This window comes from Anser cygnoides, chromosome 17, assembly GCF_040182565.1.
Source record: "Anser cygnoides isolate HZ-2024a breed goose chromosome 17, Taihu_goose_T2T_genome, whole genome shotgun sequence".
In the NCBI taxonomy this organism is placed as follows: Eukaryota; Metazoa; Chordata; class Aves; order Anseriformes; family Anatidae; genus Anser; species Anser cygnoides.
This window is the reverse complement of record NC_089889.1, coordinates 7,631,675-7,648,486: the sequence shown is the minus strand read 5'-3', so window position 1 is coordinate 7,648,486 and position 16,812 is coordinate 7,631,675. Positions and strand designations below refer to the sequence as shown.

The 16,812-nt window shown below is 46.4% G+C and overlaps 1 protein-coding gene across 28 annotated transcripts in view; it reads right to left on the bottom strand.

Annotated features, from left to right (window-relative positions):
• Nucleotides 1-16,812, bottom strand: part of FBRSL1 (fibrosin like 1) — a 518,463-nt gene that overhangs the window by 320,970 nt on the left and 180,681 nt on the right. For 2 of the 28 annotated variants that reach the window (XM_066979028.1, XM_066979033.1), the window contains exons 1-2: nucleotides 12,525-12,648; nucleotides 12,348-12,433 (exon numbers count right to left, since the gene is read on the bottom strand). The exons of 23 other annotated variants lie outside the window; for them this stretch is intronic. The gene's annotated coding sequence lies outside the window, so the exon portion shown is untranslated. Of the gene's footprint in view, nucleotides 1-10,139; nucleotides 10,159-12,347; nucleotides 12,649-16,812 lie in introns of those variants that run through there. 3 more of the 28 variants (XM_066979030.1, XM_066979032.1, XM_066979034.1) reach the window with 3 other exon arrangements.

Genomic DNA, 16,812 nt, shown 5'->3' with positions numbered 1-16,812 from the left:
GCCAAAAAAGATAAAACAGGGATACCTTCATATTTAAAGGAGAAACAGTGAAGGATTTCATATTTTAATGAGATACAGATGCCGACCACTGAATAAATCACTCTGCCTATAATTAAAGAGTCTTCTGATGTCTGAAGACTCTTCCTGTCATGAAAACTCTTGGATGCTATTTCATCTCCATCCTAAGCCTGATTTCAGACTGAAAGACGAGGGATCCAAATGTTGATGTCACCCCAGACACCACTTACTGTCTCCATTTCCCTTATGAAGAACTTGGCATTAATTTGCCTGTTATTTATTTTTTAGTGGGTCTTCAGGCACCCTCAGCTAGATGGGAGAAGAAAAATCAACAAGGGACCAAGGAATTTCCAGGCACTGGGCTTCAGCATTTCGTGCACAGCAGCCATATTTCAATTAGAGGTGTATCTCACTAACACCCAAACCAAAGAATGAAATGAGAAATGTAATGTTCAAGTACAGAAAGAAGACGGGAATATTTTACAGTTTTGCTCATGTTTCAACCACTGTGTCCCTCTCAGCTTAGCACGATCTACAAAGTTACTAACTGTTCTCTCTAGCATGCCATCCAGGCGTTAATGGAAATAGTCACTGCTGCGGGAGGCTGCAGGTCTCCAGTTTTACCAGAGGCTGCTGCTTTCTATGTGCTTATAAACAACGTGAACATCTTTATAATTTTTTTCTGGGGAAAAAAAAAAAAAAATCCCAGGCTTTACAGGCTTCTTAGCCTACAGTTCTTTCCTTTCTCCACTTTTGAAAAATGTCCCATTAAGCTTCCTTTTCTCCAGTCTTCTCAAGCCTCATTTGCCCTCTGCAAATTTTCAAAGATTACCGCTAATGGCACTGAAATGGCTTCAGGCAGTTTTCTGACTGCCCAGAGCCAAATTCCAGGAAGCTCTGCTACCTTCCCTATTCAAACCTATTCTGCCCCTATTCCCTGATAGCATGCTGGCTGCACGGCTGACCCTCTCAGGAAGAGCAGAAAGGATAAAAAACTCATTCAGCACTTCCACTCTCTCACTTGCATCTTTTGAGTGCTTTTCCTTTCCACTGAGTAGTGGACTAACTCTTTCCCTGGCCCATCCCTTGCTACAAACACATTTATAGAAAGCCCTGCAGCTGCCCTTTATGCCTTTTGCCAATTACAGCTCATTTGGACTTTGGCCCTCTCATTTTTCTTTGCATGTTCATGCTGAAGCTGTTCTCAATAGTTCGACCTACTCTCCAATTTCTTTATGCTGCTTTTGAGTTTCAGGTCATTAAAGTGCCTGTGATTTAGCTAAAGTAATCTCTTACTACATTTCCCATCTGTCCCTCCATTAAGAAAATTTGTACTTGTGCTGTTAAATTTGCTTCTTTAGGAAACTTTCAACTCTTTGCTTCCTTTTCACTTTGCCTAGCTTGCCAAGACCACACCTCCGAGCCGACCACGAGTCTCTTCCTTGGAGCCCATTATCTTAACCACGCTGCTCTACCTACTTTTCTTCTTAATACCCACCAGTTTGGCAATCTATAAACATTTTATTTTTGGAAAAGCTATTCTGCCTACAGTCATTCCGTAGATTTCCCAAGAAAGGACTGAGTTCCAGTTACAGATCAGTTTGTGTTTATTTTAGGAGCTTCTGGTTCTGGAGATGAACAAGGAAGGCTTGAGCACTTTGAAGAAATGCCCCTCACCAGTGCCTCAGCCAAACCTGCCCTGCTACAAAACATCACCACGAAACAGAGCAATTTGCAAAGAATGAAGGGGGGAAAGAAAGAATAACCTCTCAGACTCTTCTGGAAGGACACACGCGTCCTCCACAGCACCCGAGTCTCTAGTTCAGTGTCCTTAGAAAAGGCTGCAGAATCCTCCTCGCTGCCGGCACAAGACACAATGAAGGATTTAAATGCATGCTGTACAATTTTCTGTGCTGTCCCAGATAATTTACACCTTTCCAAATGATGCCTCTCCATTCCTTAAATATGGGAGATCACCCTTGGGGAGGCAGCCCTGACCCCTGTCCTTTCACCACCCTCCCTGTGCACAGGGGATACTTAAATCCTACTGCCGGTCTCAGCTCACAGTAGCAGTCGACAGAGAAGAGGGACTTAGGTAGAAGAGCTAAGAAGGAACAGATATTTCCGTAGCAGCCCCCTAATACTTGGAGAGGGGAACGAAGATAGAGCGTATGAGGGAGCCATTGAAAGCAGCAGCGCTCCTAGCATGTGCTTCGGGAGATATCTGTTATCTGGGGCTTGCCAGCTGGCTCCCGAACGCACAAGATCACAGCGCCTTTAAACTCTGTTTGCTCTGCCATTCCCAGAAACATGGGCTTCGCCCTGAGGAAAAATCCCGTCCCGCAGTCTGTGACTAGCTGGCCCCCACCAGCCCCGTCCCTGCCCCAGGGGAGCCCTGCCCACGTCCTGGCAGCTCTCCCGGGCAGGCCTGGATGCAATGTGCTCCAGCTCCCCACGTCCCATCGCCCCGCCACCATCGCCCATCATCTCCTGCTACTCACAAAAATAAGCGTTTCCAGTAACGCCCCCAGCTAACGCTAGGGAATGGGCTGTACCTGCGCTAGGGAGGAAAGCAAACCCGCCTGCAGGAAGCCCAGCTTCCTTCCCAACACCACATCTGCCAGCAGCTGGTGGTAGCAAGCAGGCCCAGGAACGTGGAGCATCACTGGGAGGCAGCACTCCCATCTCCGCCTGCGCTCCACCTCCAGAGGCAGTGATCCTCCTGCCCTCTCTCTCCCAGAGCCAGCTAGAACCAAGGGAAGAAGAAGAGATCTTCGCTTGCCCTTGCAGAGAAGCAGAGCACGTCAGCCACAGGATTAACGTAACATAAATATGGTGCAAACAATGAGTTATCCACAACGTGGCTTGAAATCCCCTTAGAGAAACCTAGGGATTCGTAATTACCAGCTTAATTTCTGGCTGCTCCCCATCGGGCCGTACAGCTCCTGCTGGAAACGTTTCAAGCTTCAACTTGAAACCATTTAGGTCCTCGCTCCCATGACCGGCTTTGGCCGAAATCTGTTCCTAAGAACATCAGGATGCCGTCAGCATACCCTCCCGTTAAAACTGCAACGCTCCCCCACAGCAGCAGTATTTCTCCTGCTCTTTTGTCGTTACCCAACTATCTGAGAGACTCCACCAAACACCTTAAGCTGGCTGTATCGATCCAGTTTGGGTTGCCGGGTCTTCTTGCTAGCCTGTTTCCACTCATGGTGTGCTTCTCCATTTAACATTAAATCGACGGTGACAGACCACCACCCTTTCTCCAAATTCACTAAATTGTTTAATAATATAATTTTTAGAAGCAGATTCGTGACTCACACACGTGCACGCACGCCAAGGCAAAATAAAGACGACAGCACATTTGAACAAGGCAGCAATAAAACAGTGATAGTAATAAAGAATAAAAATGCTATATCAAGTTGCCATGGGAACCAGCATTCAAGGACTCCAGGTAACATTGTAAAACATGCCACTGAGCATGCAGCAGCTAAGCAGGTTAAGAGGTTATTTATTAGGCTGCAACATGTTGTGCAGTGCCCTCTGGTGAGAGCGCAAGAGACACAAGCGGGTCCAAACCCCAGGGGGAGGACACGAGCCTCGGAGCCTCGTGCCCATCAGCCTGGCAGCGGTATAAACGGGATGGAAGTGGAGTGTGCCCAGGCAGCGGTACGGCTGTGTGCAGAGCCCCAAGGGAGGTGACACCAGGACACGCGCCCATGCCAGCTCCAACCTCTCCTCTGGGAGCCAGCAGCACCACGGTGAGCAAACCGAGGTACCGAGGGCTGCAGGAAACGTGCCAGTAGCTGGGCGCTGCTGACCTCTGCCAATGCCGCTTCTCCTGCTAAAGGTATGGGGGACTTGCTAGGTGAAAGCTATGGTAGGTATGACTAAGGCCAGGAAGCATAATCCTTGGTCGCAGTGTGTTTTCTTAAGGACTGAAATTAACTGCTCCATGCCCAGAAATGTCACTAAAATTGGAAGCAGCTCCCCGTGTGGAACAGCCACGGGACCAGGCTCGTGTTCCCCGGAGCACCAGGTTGCAGCACACAACGTGCCTGCAGAGGAACACCAAGAAGTAACTCAAAAGGTGTGGAGCCCATGTCAAAGTAAATAATTCAGCTACTCAGAGTAAAACCACCCTGAAGCGTCCTTTCCTGCTGGAGACAGAAACACACAGCTATTAACCACAGGGTGCATGCTCCACTGCAACCTCGTGGTCAAACTCCAGCTTCATGTGGAGCTCGGCGGCTGATGGCCACTTCTGTAAGCTCAGCTCCAGTCCCCTTTTCCTTATGTATACACCCAATTTGTAATGAAACACGACATTTGGCTACCATCCTTTCCGAGCAAACACCGCACTGCTGGGATGGTTAACATCCTTGCCCATTGCGTTCAACCTATATGCCAGCTGAATGCATCCATGGCCCTTTCCAGGTACTCTTCTTAGCCATAAGCCTTTATTTTGGAGAAGAGAATAGGTGGGTTGCTTACAAATGGGTGGGTTGTGCACAATTTTGTTTTTCCCACAGCCCCTTCTTAATAGGAATCAATGGAAAATCTTATTAGATGATTTTGAATAAATACTGTTAATGTTTTGTGTTAGCTGCTCCAGAACTGGAATCAGAGCCAACACCATCCCATTCCATGATCCTTCCCATTACACCTAAAAGAGTGGAAATCGTAACACAGAGAGAGAATGGTTTCTAAGCCTGCCAAAGCCTTGCACAACACGAGGCATGGCCGGATTAATTTTTTCTATCAACAAAGCCAGACTATTTAGCCTCACTATTCAGCTCTGCTCTGCTGGGACTATGGTCAGCGCGCTTCTCTGCTGACAGCCGCTTCCAGTACCCGCCGCAGCTCTGCGGCTGGCAGAAGATCTGAATTTGTAGCTGAACTGCAGAAATGCTGATGGGGGACTGACTGGGGGTTGGAACGCAAGGCCTGGCTCTCCTTGTTTTCCCCTGCACTGTTAAAGCTGTCAATTCAATTCTCCCCCCACTAAGTGGCACCAATGCACCGCAAACCACAATGAAAACATCTGTACAGACGGCTTATAAATAAATATTCCCCTGTCTTCCTGAGCCTGGCCCGCAGCAGGGGAAATCAAACACGCGGGGACTGCGTGCGGAAAGGGGCGGCGGGCGATGCTGCGGGGCTGGCGCCGCGACCAGCTCCCCCCGTGCCCCAGCCCCACATAAACACGCTGATTGCATTCCCACGAAGGCTGGGAAAGGCAGAAGGGCGATCTCACATTAACTGCACCCCCTAACATCTGCTCTTGCTTTTACAAGACAAGGGGCACAGGGGTGGCAGCAAACATTTAAGCCCACGCAGCGCTGAGCGCAGGCCAAGCCAGGCTCTGTGCAGCTGAACTGCGTGCGACGTACAGCACAAATCACGACGGGAACACCAGAGCGCTGCCATTTGTCTTCCAGATGGCCCTCGCAAGGGCTTTGCGGCCAGGAGAGCTGCAAGACCGCCCTCAGCCCTGGCAAAAGCGTGCAGGGCTTCTCCCTGCTTTACCTGCAGGATGCCTGTGGTGTCGTACAGCAGGGACAGCTCTGCTGGAAATCAAGTCTTCAGTGGAAAACAAATCTACAGTTCAAATCTACTGCAGCTGGGAAAAGGTTATGCAAACCAGTAAATGGGTTTTCTCATTGTTATCCTGCAAGAGAGGAAGCTAACAAGGAAAAACATCTAGGAAGCTTCTTCCTCACTATTGCTCTTGGCAAGAAGTGACAACCAAACATATTGGAGAACAAATCAATTTTTAAGAAAACAGTTTTTCACTCATACCAATACAACTGGGAACCACCGATCAGTCTGGGACACGACCGTTTGTTTCCCTCCTCAAGGCTGACCATTTGGAAGAGAGACGGTGATGGGCACTGCTGGCCGGGGAAACAGGACCACGTACTGAGCAAGAGTCTAAGGAAGCCGTGTTCAGACTGGCACATGACCTCGGCACTGACAGACGAAGTACTTCAAGACAACTTATTAGTGATTACACACTGTAGGTGTTTCAGCTCAAGCGCAAACTGGCTCAGCTACATCAGAGGCGTGACAATCAGAGGCAGACTGGAGACTGAAAGACGGTGTTTCAAACATGATCCAAAGATGATAGTAATCTGAACCGAGTACTGAAGGAGAAAAACCAACTCGCTATTCTCACAGCCCTGCCTGTACAGGAGCTGATTTCACCCCTCGCCCAGCACTGCTGTGCCACGGGACGCAGGCCAGGCGGGGGACGCACCGGTGACACCCGCGTGCTGCGCTGGGCAGCGCCCGGCAGGCAGAGCAGAACCCGGCAGCTGACAGAAGATGGATGTCAGCGGTTTCACCAACATCTGCCTCGCGTTTGCTTCAGCAGGAGGCAGCTGGAAGAGAGCAGCCCCGTGACGTGCCTCCGTGTGGGCCGGCCCGGCCAGACACCTGGGTGCTGGTGCTGGGAGCAGACAGCCAGACAGACGCTCACCCCCCAGCCCGGGGCGGATGGTCACCATACTGCCAGACACACCAACGTGCCCTCCTAAATCCGCAGCGTGCAGTGACCGCAGAGGAGTAACGTTCTTTCATGTTGAATGGAGTTAGAGAGCCACAATCGGCACCTTTTTATTCCAGCAAATCTGAAGAGTTATCCCTCAGGGGAAGACAACAGTGCTCATAGGTGCCTCCTGAGTTTGTTTTTAAAACAACACATGGATTTAGAAGTGACATTAAACCCCCTGTGACCTGAATCCAAACCAGGGAATAAAAGAAGCCCATCGGTCTCTAAACATTACAAATAACCTACACCAAATGCCAGGTCATCACGTCGCTGCCTAGGGATGTTGACTTGCTTCTTTCTGCTCCCTCCGCCTTCCCCCACACAATAACCAGCAGCTGATTGTGCTGTTGTTTGTAGGAGACTGAAGTAATTAAGCTTAACCCTAGTCTAGTGGGAGTCCCAGAGAAGGTTAGTGATCCACAGGCACGGCATGCTGTTATTTATAGCTGATTAAGTTCTATTTGTCTATATTTAAATGTTGCAGGAGATAGGAGAGATCCCAGTACACATCTGTGTCTTATTAGAAACACCAGCTGTATGTGGTAGCTTAAAGCTTGCCTTTCTTGAGAGGTTATAAGGAAAAGAAAAAACACAGAAAAATTCAAATTTTTCACTGCAGCTAAATAAATTGGTGTGGCTTAGTCCCGACCTTTAAGATGTAAGCCTGACATCTCATGCAACCGAACTGCTTCTGGGGTCAAACTCAAAGCCAAACAAACTACGCTAGGTCACTCTCGAGCCATTCTAAATACTGCAATTGCATTTAATTTTTGCTGTACGACTGTTCATGGCTTGAACTTAGAGACATGAGAAAGGTGACCAGGAGGTCACAAAATAGATCTCCAGTGTCACAACTGCCTGCGCCTCTGCACGTTTAGGAAGAGCGCTGTGGTTTTGCTCGTAAGACCGTCTTCGTGCATACGCGCAGCCTTTGTGCACACGCAAAGGAAGACACAAAAACTGAGGGCAGGCAGTTCTGTCTCACCACCCATTCTTTGGGAGGGATGTGGTGCTAAGGTGCACTCTAACAAGACAGAGAATGACATTAAAACCCTTATGTTTGCTTCCCCTGTTCCATTTATATTACTCCATTTGTGGTGGTAGAGAACAGTAACAGAATCACTTGCATACACTGCATTTAACACCACGTAAATATTTGCAATAATATTATCAATACTGCAAGAAGTAACAGTTACTCAAAGCTAGATTCTGGAGGGAGAGACACCACTATTCTGTCAACTGTTAGCACAAAATCACAATGGATAACGCAGAGAGTAGTAGTCTGTTTACCTCCTAATTGCCAATGCAGAATGTCACGAAGAAAATAGTCAATGTCCACTTCTGTAGAGTCCTGAGTCAAAACATCCAGATAGCAGCAGTGGGATATAGCAGGGCCATCTAGGTCTTGCTGCTGGAGAACTGTAACTCCCCACAAGATGCTTCTGAGGAACCAGACAAATAACGTATCTTCCTCACCCTACTGCTTTGCATGCAAGGTATTCCACACTTGGGACATTTTCTTTTGGTAACTGTTCCAGCCCAGGAGAGCTAGCTGAGTTTCACTTTTAGCATCACCTGAAATGGGGCTCAGATTCAAAACGAAACTTTAGGGTAAAAAGTGAAACCTCTGAGTTTTGCAAAGACTTCTTTGAAATACCCTGCGAGAGCTCTGATAACCTCCTCTTGGCCAGGAATCAGTGAGGCTGTACCCACGGGGGGTCTGTGAAACCACACATCTTGCAGGCAGGACACTGGCAAGGACGACTTGCCACAACACTCCACATCAGACCAAATGACCGTGGCAGCTCATGTTTGGCTTCATTTGCAACCCTCATGCACAGTTTGTCCCAGACAGTAGAAGCCCCCCTGCTCTCCTTGGCAGGCTCCCTTGCAAGCTCCAAGCCCTGACCCGCCCCACGCTACGCAGCGGCCAGCGACTCCTTCGTACCAGTCCCAGCCCACGTCTACCCAAGTGATGCAAGTGTGGGCTGATATTAACAGAGCGTTAAACCTCAAATTAAGAGGATGGCTGGAGTGAGCCTGGGATATTTCTGCATTTTCCCCAAGAAAGGCAATGCAGCCAACTCTTTGTCTTGTTGCGAGGCGTGTGATAATTTGGCATTAGCCTCTGAGTTCTGAAATTTGCTGGAACAAAACAAATGTTGAGCTTTCATTAAGAAGAAAAAACAAAGTGCATCGTCTCAAGTCATAAACACAGACTTGAAAATATACCCCATGAGCGCCTGAACACAATTAAGAAGAATCTATTCCAGTACTCATTAAGTATCTTGGTTGCTCGGTAGCTTATTTGTTCTTTCTTATTATTAGATTATATTTGATAACTAGAATAGTTTAGAGTTGGATTTCTGCTGTGGTTGATCTTTTGCTTAATAGCTCTTCCACAGGCCTCTTGTAGAACCCTAAGGCAATCATGTAGCCACCCCATGCCTCAGTCCAGTATTTCCAAAAACAGCCTGGTAATTTTTTTCCTCAAACTTTGCTCTATTTAACTACTGTCTCATCTCTTTGAGGGCTAGAGATGGTTTACATCATGCCTCTGAGAATGTCTCCAATACGAGTACCTAAGTAACACAAAAAACCAACAAGCTGTCAGCACATCAGAAACCTAATCTTCACAGTCTCAAAATTAATCTGTTCCTGGACAGGAACCAGAGCCCCAATACAGACGCTGCCCCAGTAAAAACTTGCCATGTATACGCTATCATCCACATGTAAACAAAAAAGTTTTAGCTCACAGTGATCTCAAAATGTCAGTTTTGAGATATGACCAATGTGCAGAACTATCGGCCTCTTAACTGCCAGTTTCTCTTACCGATGCTTTTAGACGCTATCTTTCAGCAGCTGCAAGCGTACATGGGTGTACATTCAGGAAGAGAACTGCCAAAAAATTTCTTCCCATATTACAGGAAAAACGACGCACTGAAGTTTAAAAACAAGGAAAAAAGAACCAAAACAACTAGAAACAAAGCAAGGTCTGGTTATTCCAGAGTACAGTTTCCTCTGGTACTTTGTGTTGCAATTATTTACATATCCCAGATAGTCAAACTGATGTGGTCCAAAGTTTTGTTGTGGACTTTGTAGAACATATCACATCCGTGCCAACTGGCACACACCCAGCATGTTTTCAGGCTGAATGGTGTAAAAGAGAACACACAACATTTTTTACTAAAGAAAAAAAAAATCACCAACCTACAAGAAGTCAGCTCGTCTCTAGCACCAAATCAAAAAAAACACAACAAAATGCAAAAACAAATTAAAGCACGCTGCAGGAAGCAGGTACTAGTTGCAACCACTTTGACATCGAGCCTCTTTGTTGTGAGGAGCAGCACCAGTAACCAACATTTTCCAGCTCTGCACCACCCAGCTTCCCAACAGCTTCACCGACGGGGCTCAACAGGGAGTGCATTATCATGTATTTTAGCCCCAAATGTAAAGAAACGTACTTTGAACATGCAATTAATGTTTCCTTACATTTTGCCTCAAATAATTTTTCTCTAGCCTTGCAGCTGCAGACATAACCAAATAACCTGCAGCTTGGGAAACTCACCGGTCACATCTCCGGAGGCGCAGAAGCTGCGATCCCGATGCCCCGACTGCTGCAGCTCCTGCGCAGCCGCACCCTCGGAGCCACGGGACCAAAACATGTCACGTAGCCAGCACAGCGGTGTAAAGGGAAGGTGGAGACCTAGCCTTCCCGACAGGACACTCCTCTTGATGCTTGCACATTATTTACACACCGGTACGTAACAAAGGCTGCTTGCTACCAGAGGCATGTCCACCCGTGGCAGCCCCACCACGGGGTTGCCTGCACTGTTCCAGAGGCAGTGCTCCTAGGTAGGAGAATCCAGGACTGCATTGCAAACAGCTCTGCTGCCTACCAAACCAAGACAAGTTTAACTGTCGTCAGTTGGATTATATAAAAATTTTGTAAATGTAGTTATTGCACAAGACATGTAACTATCACTGCAGGTACTTCTCCCCATGCTTGTTTCTTAACACTTTAAGCTCACCCCTCTGGCTGGACATGCTAAAAGCAGGTGTAGTCAAGGAATGCCTGGATGTCCTGCTTTGCTATTAAGCCTAATGAGCATGATCAAAAATCCAAACACAAAGAACACTAAAAGAGATTTTCCACCATGAAAGTTTATTTTTTCAACCCCCGAATTTCCATTTTCTAACCATAGTCCTACCATTTCAATATTTCCCCCATTGCTCAAACAAGTTACATACATTTCTCTAATCCCTCATTTAAGTTATACTTACATGAAAAACAATCAATTTAAATTATTTTGAAAAACCTAAGCAGCTCACCCTTTCAGATGTGAAAGAGCTGCTAAGAGCTTAGCTTAGCCGAAGAAAGGCAGAACCAACACAAGGCCACGCAGCTGTACCACGGAAATCACTCTTGTCCAATTCGCACTGCAGACATCCACGCCAGGTCCTGTAACCCCGCTTCTGTCCCAGCCAGTACACATGAGCGGGAGGCACTCAGCTAGAGGCTTGTTACCAGTCTCTATCTTTACAGACAAAACAAACAAAACCAACAAAAAACCAGCTGAACCTAACATAAGCGGCACAAAACAACTGCCACAAATATCGGCTAGATTTTTAAGGAGATGTGTTATTACACAGCTCCATGAAACGAACCGTCATAAAAGATTTTTTTTACATGAACTTCATATTTTTGGAAACTGAAGGAGAATGCTACTGAACATGCTGAGCATCAGCCCTCTGCATTGCTGCAGCTGCTGAAGTTCAGCGAGGAGCTCGGGGTGCCCGATTGCCTGGGTTGCAAGAGGCGCACAGGCACTTGTTTTTCTTCTTCCCCTCTACACCCACTTCCACTCGGCAGCACGGGTCACCTTGTCTGAGTACAGACCCCGTTCCCAGAAAGTGCTCAGAAAGGCTTTGTTTCTCAAAGCAACAACGATCCAAAACAAGAGCTTCAGCACTTCAACAAAACACGAAATAAAACAAGTGAAGGGGGGTGGAGGAAAAAATTGCAGTGGAATAAACTCAACTGTAGTTTCTCGGCAGCTCACCGAGCCCCTAGCAAGTGCCAGCAGTTTCAAAAGAGCTGTAATCTCTAAACTGTTATCAAGGTTTTATCGCACTTGAGTTCTTATCTAAACCAAACAATCACTAGAACAGCAGCCGATAAGACATCCTGACAAGGTAATTTCAGCAATTAAAATCCGCAGCTACAGCCATCGTACTCTGAGAATATTTTAACCTCCTTCCAGTTTAACCTCTAATCTCTCTGCCTTGGTTCTTTCCAACCCCGGGGCCAGTTTCTGCCCAGCCCGCGCGCTCCCTGCCGTCCCTGGGGATCGGCAGTGCCCTTTGAGCTCTGCCGTGGGTGCGCGCAGCCCGGCCACCAACGCCGGCCTGCCGAACCCTAAGGGCTGTCAACTCCCCTCTGAAGCCAAGCAGAGGGTCCCCTGTCTCTTGACACAGTTCGTGGTTATTCATCCTGTGGGATTCTTACCCGGGATGCCCACGTGTCGCAGGGCAGGATTTGCTCAGGAGCTTTTTAGCTTCACATTTTCTCTCCCAAATACTCCTCTGCCAGAAAAGCCAAATAAACACACACTCGTGTATTTTTTCTGCTAAGGCACCGTACCTTTTTCTCAACTTTTGTTTGTAATGCACTTCTCTCATCAGGTCAGGCTTGGATTTACAGGACAGCAGAAAGCACTCGTTCGTACCAAACATACCTGGGAAGCGACACCCAGAAACAAAACAGAAAAGCTACCTCAGCCGGACAGAAGCACCAGTTGATCTGAAGCGGTTTCTTCTAGCCACCGTTGGACATGATTCCTTGTTATTGTGCTCCGTGAGCTGGGGCAAACAAGTGACATTAGGCTCCTAATGCACTGCAGCACCTCCAAAGCAACGACTTGCCCCTGCCACGCAGGGTTTATGCCCCTACCAGAGCGGTTTGGCCTCTGCTGCTCCCAGCACGGTGCTTGTGCAACTGCCCCGGCACACCCAGCACCTGCGGGTGCCTCCGGTGTCACAGCCAGAGGTTGTGATGAAGGTGCTGCGGCAGCTCCAGGGGCAACAGGGTCCCTTCTGTGGTGTCATAAAGTGACTTACACATCGCTGCTGCCATCGGGTGACCGGAGAGCAAACAGGGCAAAGCAGAGAAATTGCTCAATTCCCTCGGGCCAAACTTTCAAAATCAGGAAAGGAAATTCAAGATTTCTTGGCATATGCACACAGGGGGAAAAAAAAAAAAAACCTCAACCAGATGCTGCAAAAAAACAAGCAAGAAATCCCTTCACTAAGGACGGGAAATTCTTTTACACCCTATTTCAAAAACTTTCTTCAATCAAAATTTAATGAATCAAGAGACAAAACAGATGCAAAAACCCACTTTGCTCCATAAATCACCGTGTCTGACATGTGAAATGCAAACTAATTTGTTTAAATTGCAAGACTTAAATGTGGTTATAGAAATAACAGAGTGTCTTCATATTTTAATCAGAAAGAATATATCTCAAGTTCAGCTCAGCTCAAGCAGGAACAGAACATCTATAAATACAACATCACACCCCTCATTAGCCCGAAGAGTAAATGAGTTATTTCCTTTCTGTTACAGTGTGAAGACTAATTGGTTTTTCATTCCTAAATACCTCCGACTGGGACAATGCTGGTTCCTGGCATCAGGAAGATGCACGAGGAGTTACCTCATGCTCTGGGCTTGAAAACATTCACGTGTTTGAGCATTGCTCCAAAGGAGGCCATACAAAGACCCAGACAGCATGACTACTAACACGAAGAAAGAAAAATGTCACCTAATCCTAATAAGACATGCAGTCTGTACCAAAACATGCATCATCCTTGCGTTCCTCCTCCATGACTTAGTGTAATATCCTTTTTGGGGCTGGATATTGTATTCAGATGAGCCTCAATGGTACGAATTCTGGCAAGGGCTGTGCATCTCCTTGGGTCCCAAAGAACAAATTAACGTTACAGTTCAACTCGTTTCTTCAACCAGCCCTGGAGCGCGCAGCAAACCAGCCTTTGAAAGCAGTAACGATGCATGCACTCAGCATTTAAAACATCCAATCAAACCTGCCATAAACTGTCACTTCAGGCATTTATGGCCGACAATAAACACGTGCTTATCACAGAACAACTGCACCCTGTAAGCTCCACCAATGGAGCAGCATTTCTTATCAAATGGATGGCTTATCAGGGAACCTAACAAAAATAAAGGTTACACCATATGTCTCCTCCTTTTTACCTCTGCTCCATCGAGAAGCATGACTTCAATTAAAGCTACACTGCTCAGACTTTGTAAACTTGCTTCCTCCTTGTCTACCCTTGAAAGCAAAATCCTAGCTTTCGAGCAAGGCACATGGAAACAACTCCCTACAAAACCCTGCTGAACTTGACAAATATCCCATCGACCCAACATGTGCCACCAGAGGCATTCGCTCGTGCCCACCTGCCCAAATCAATGGAGCACCGTCGTGGGATTTACCTCTGGGAGCCCCCGCGCATTGCTCCCGCACGGCTTCTGTGCTTCACAACAAATTGAAGGGCAGGAGGCTTCACATCACGAGCCGACATGAGAATCGCTCTTACTTTCCTACCTACAAGTGCTGCTGCTAGCACCAGATGATGATTTGGTTAACCAAGTGAACAAATGAAAGCAAAATGCATACATCAGGAAAGAAAAATTCCCTTATTTCTTCCTTTATCAGGAATTGTTGAAATAGCGTTCGCTTGCGTTGCTTGTACAACGGGCCGCACGAACAAGGGCACTGCAGATGCAAGTAGTTTTGAGCAATGCACTTATTAAAGCTCCCCTCAAAAGGCTCATTTGTCCGCACAAATCCAGCTCCTCTCCTCTGTTCCTCCATGGGTGCCACGCACCTCTCCGCAGCCCCTCGCTCTTGCTGGCAGTGGAACAAAAGTCCCTTCAGATGGAACAGGTTGGATCCAACTTACCGCCCAATCTCTGTAAGTTAAGTGAACTTAATTAACAATAATCTAATCAAGTGTTACTTACCAGTTTATACCATTATTAAATCAACTTCCATCAATCAGTTGATGGCAGCTGCACTGGAAAATAACCGTGTAAAGGGCAGCCTGACAGACACCAAGAAGCAGGCTTCTTGGGATTACTCACGTCGCTTTCTGAAGGCACTACTATCAAATTAAATGCAACAGCTTATATTTACACCCATAGAAGGAACCCCCTACATTAAAACGGGTGAGAAAGAGCATTTCAGGTGCTGACCTGCTGACCTTTCCCCTTGGCAAGCCCTACCTTATGCTATGTGTAGCGCCCTCTGCTTCAAGCAAAGAGGCCGCAAAGAGCTACTCAGCACCAGCAAGAGACTGGGCTCCTGCCTCTTGAATTTTTATTCACATCAGGTTTTTCAGAACACAAAGCAGCTGTCAGTGCTAGCAGAGGACTAGCTGAATAATGACTTTTTAAAACTTCAATAAAAGCAGCCGAAATACTCACCCTGCACTGCACAGTCCTGAGCAATCCATGCTCCCAATCTCAGCACGTGGAACAGTGCCTGTTCATGCACCTCGTCAGATATTATAAATTAACCTGTACAGTGCTCTGTTACTTCTCTCTGTTTGATAGGATCTAAGAATAACAATTTTCATGTCTACAATCTGTTGTTGACAACACTTGGTTTTGCTGAGCTGTATGATCTGGAACAAGAAACACCCGCTTGTACCTGGAGACAGGGATTGATTTAATCAGAATTACCCAAATTGCTGCAGTGGTGTTTGCTAGGCTCTGAGAGCACAGAGCTCACTTCTCTCTGTGCCAGCACCAAATGTAATCAACATAATATTTTTCTTATGAGCTGAAAAGACATCTTCCCTGCTAGTCTGCTGCCACACTGCCAAGCAGCCAAACTTCTTCAGAGCTAAGCATAAATACAGCTCGGCCACTCCTGGCGACAATTTTTACAGCTTAACTACACACGGAAATTACTCCACGTTGAGACAGGATGTGAATTTAAAGAGCAATATTCCTTTCAGACAAGGGGCCTTTTCCAGTCCAGTTTAACATACGAGTTGAGGTCTTTCGGGCCATTTCTCCCTGTAACTAAGCTCCAAGAGTCTGGGGGCTGCTACAAACGCTGCAGGTGATACCAGCTCTGCCCAGGAGAGCAGCCTTTCGTGTAGGCTTCTCTTTCCAGATCTCCTTCCTGTGCTGCTCCACGAGGATCTCCTCAGATGGCCAGATATTTGTGATCTAGAAAAACTCTTCTCCTGGTTAGCTGTTTGTTTGTTTAATAGAAATATATTAAAACCTTTTTTTACAAAAAGCTACTCATCTATTCTTTCACTACTACTGACAGCTTCTTTGCTGAGAAAAGCTATGGAAGCACTTCCACTTTTTTTAATTTATTTATTTTTTAAAATTCATTGCCATACAAATCTGTACTGTCTTCATGGATTATCTACGTATGCTGTTGCTACCTAGCCATGTTAAATTTAGCTCTAATGTAATGCACTTACAACACAGCGAACTCATAAACACAAACCCTTCATGATAAGCAAGCAATAAAACCTGTCCTTTATTGCCACCAAGGTAATTCATACTTTAATATATCTATTATTTCAGCACTAAGATTATTTTACTGCAGCAAATTGAATTTCTCATGAAGGAAAGAAAAGAAAATGCACGAGAAATTCTGTAGCAAACTCAGGTTTTGTGAGACTAAACAAATTTCAGAGAAACTGAAATCTGTGCAGATACTAGAAGAAAGGAAAGCTTGGAATAACATTATTTTTCATGGTGTTGCTGTGATAATTTGAAGAACATCAAGACTAAGTGTTTCTATACTGCACTTCATCCAAGACTGTCAAAGAATAAGCATTAAATGGCTCACTTTGCAGCCACCTCGAGGACAGGATTCCCAGTTTCTAGAAAACAAAAGTGCAGTAGAAAAAAAAAGCTGCAAAATCAGAAGCAGAGGTTTTATTTCTGGCTTAAAGTTTCTCACTATTACAAAACGTTTCCCATTCCACAGCCTGGCAATGATTTGCAAATTATTCTTCTACTAGCACTCCAGAAAAGGGGGGGAATGGATGAAAGATCACAGGTAGTCCTGAGAATTTACCCAATTTATGCAAAGATTCGGAAGGCAAGTTAACCATCTGCTGTATGTTAAAACAGCTGAGAATCTGAACTCGTTCCCATTCGTAATCCTAACATTTCTGGAGCCTGCAAT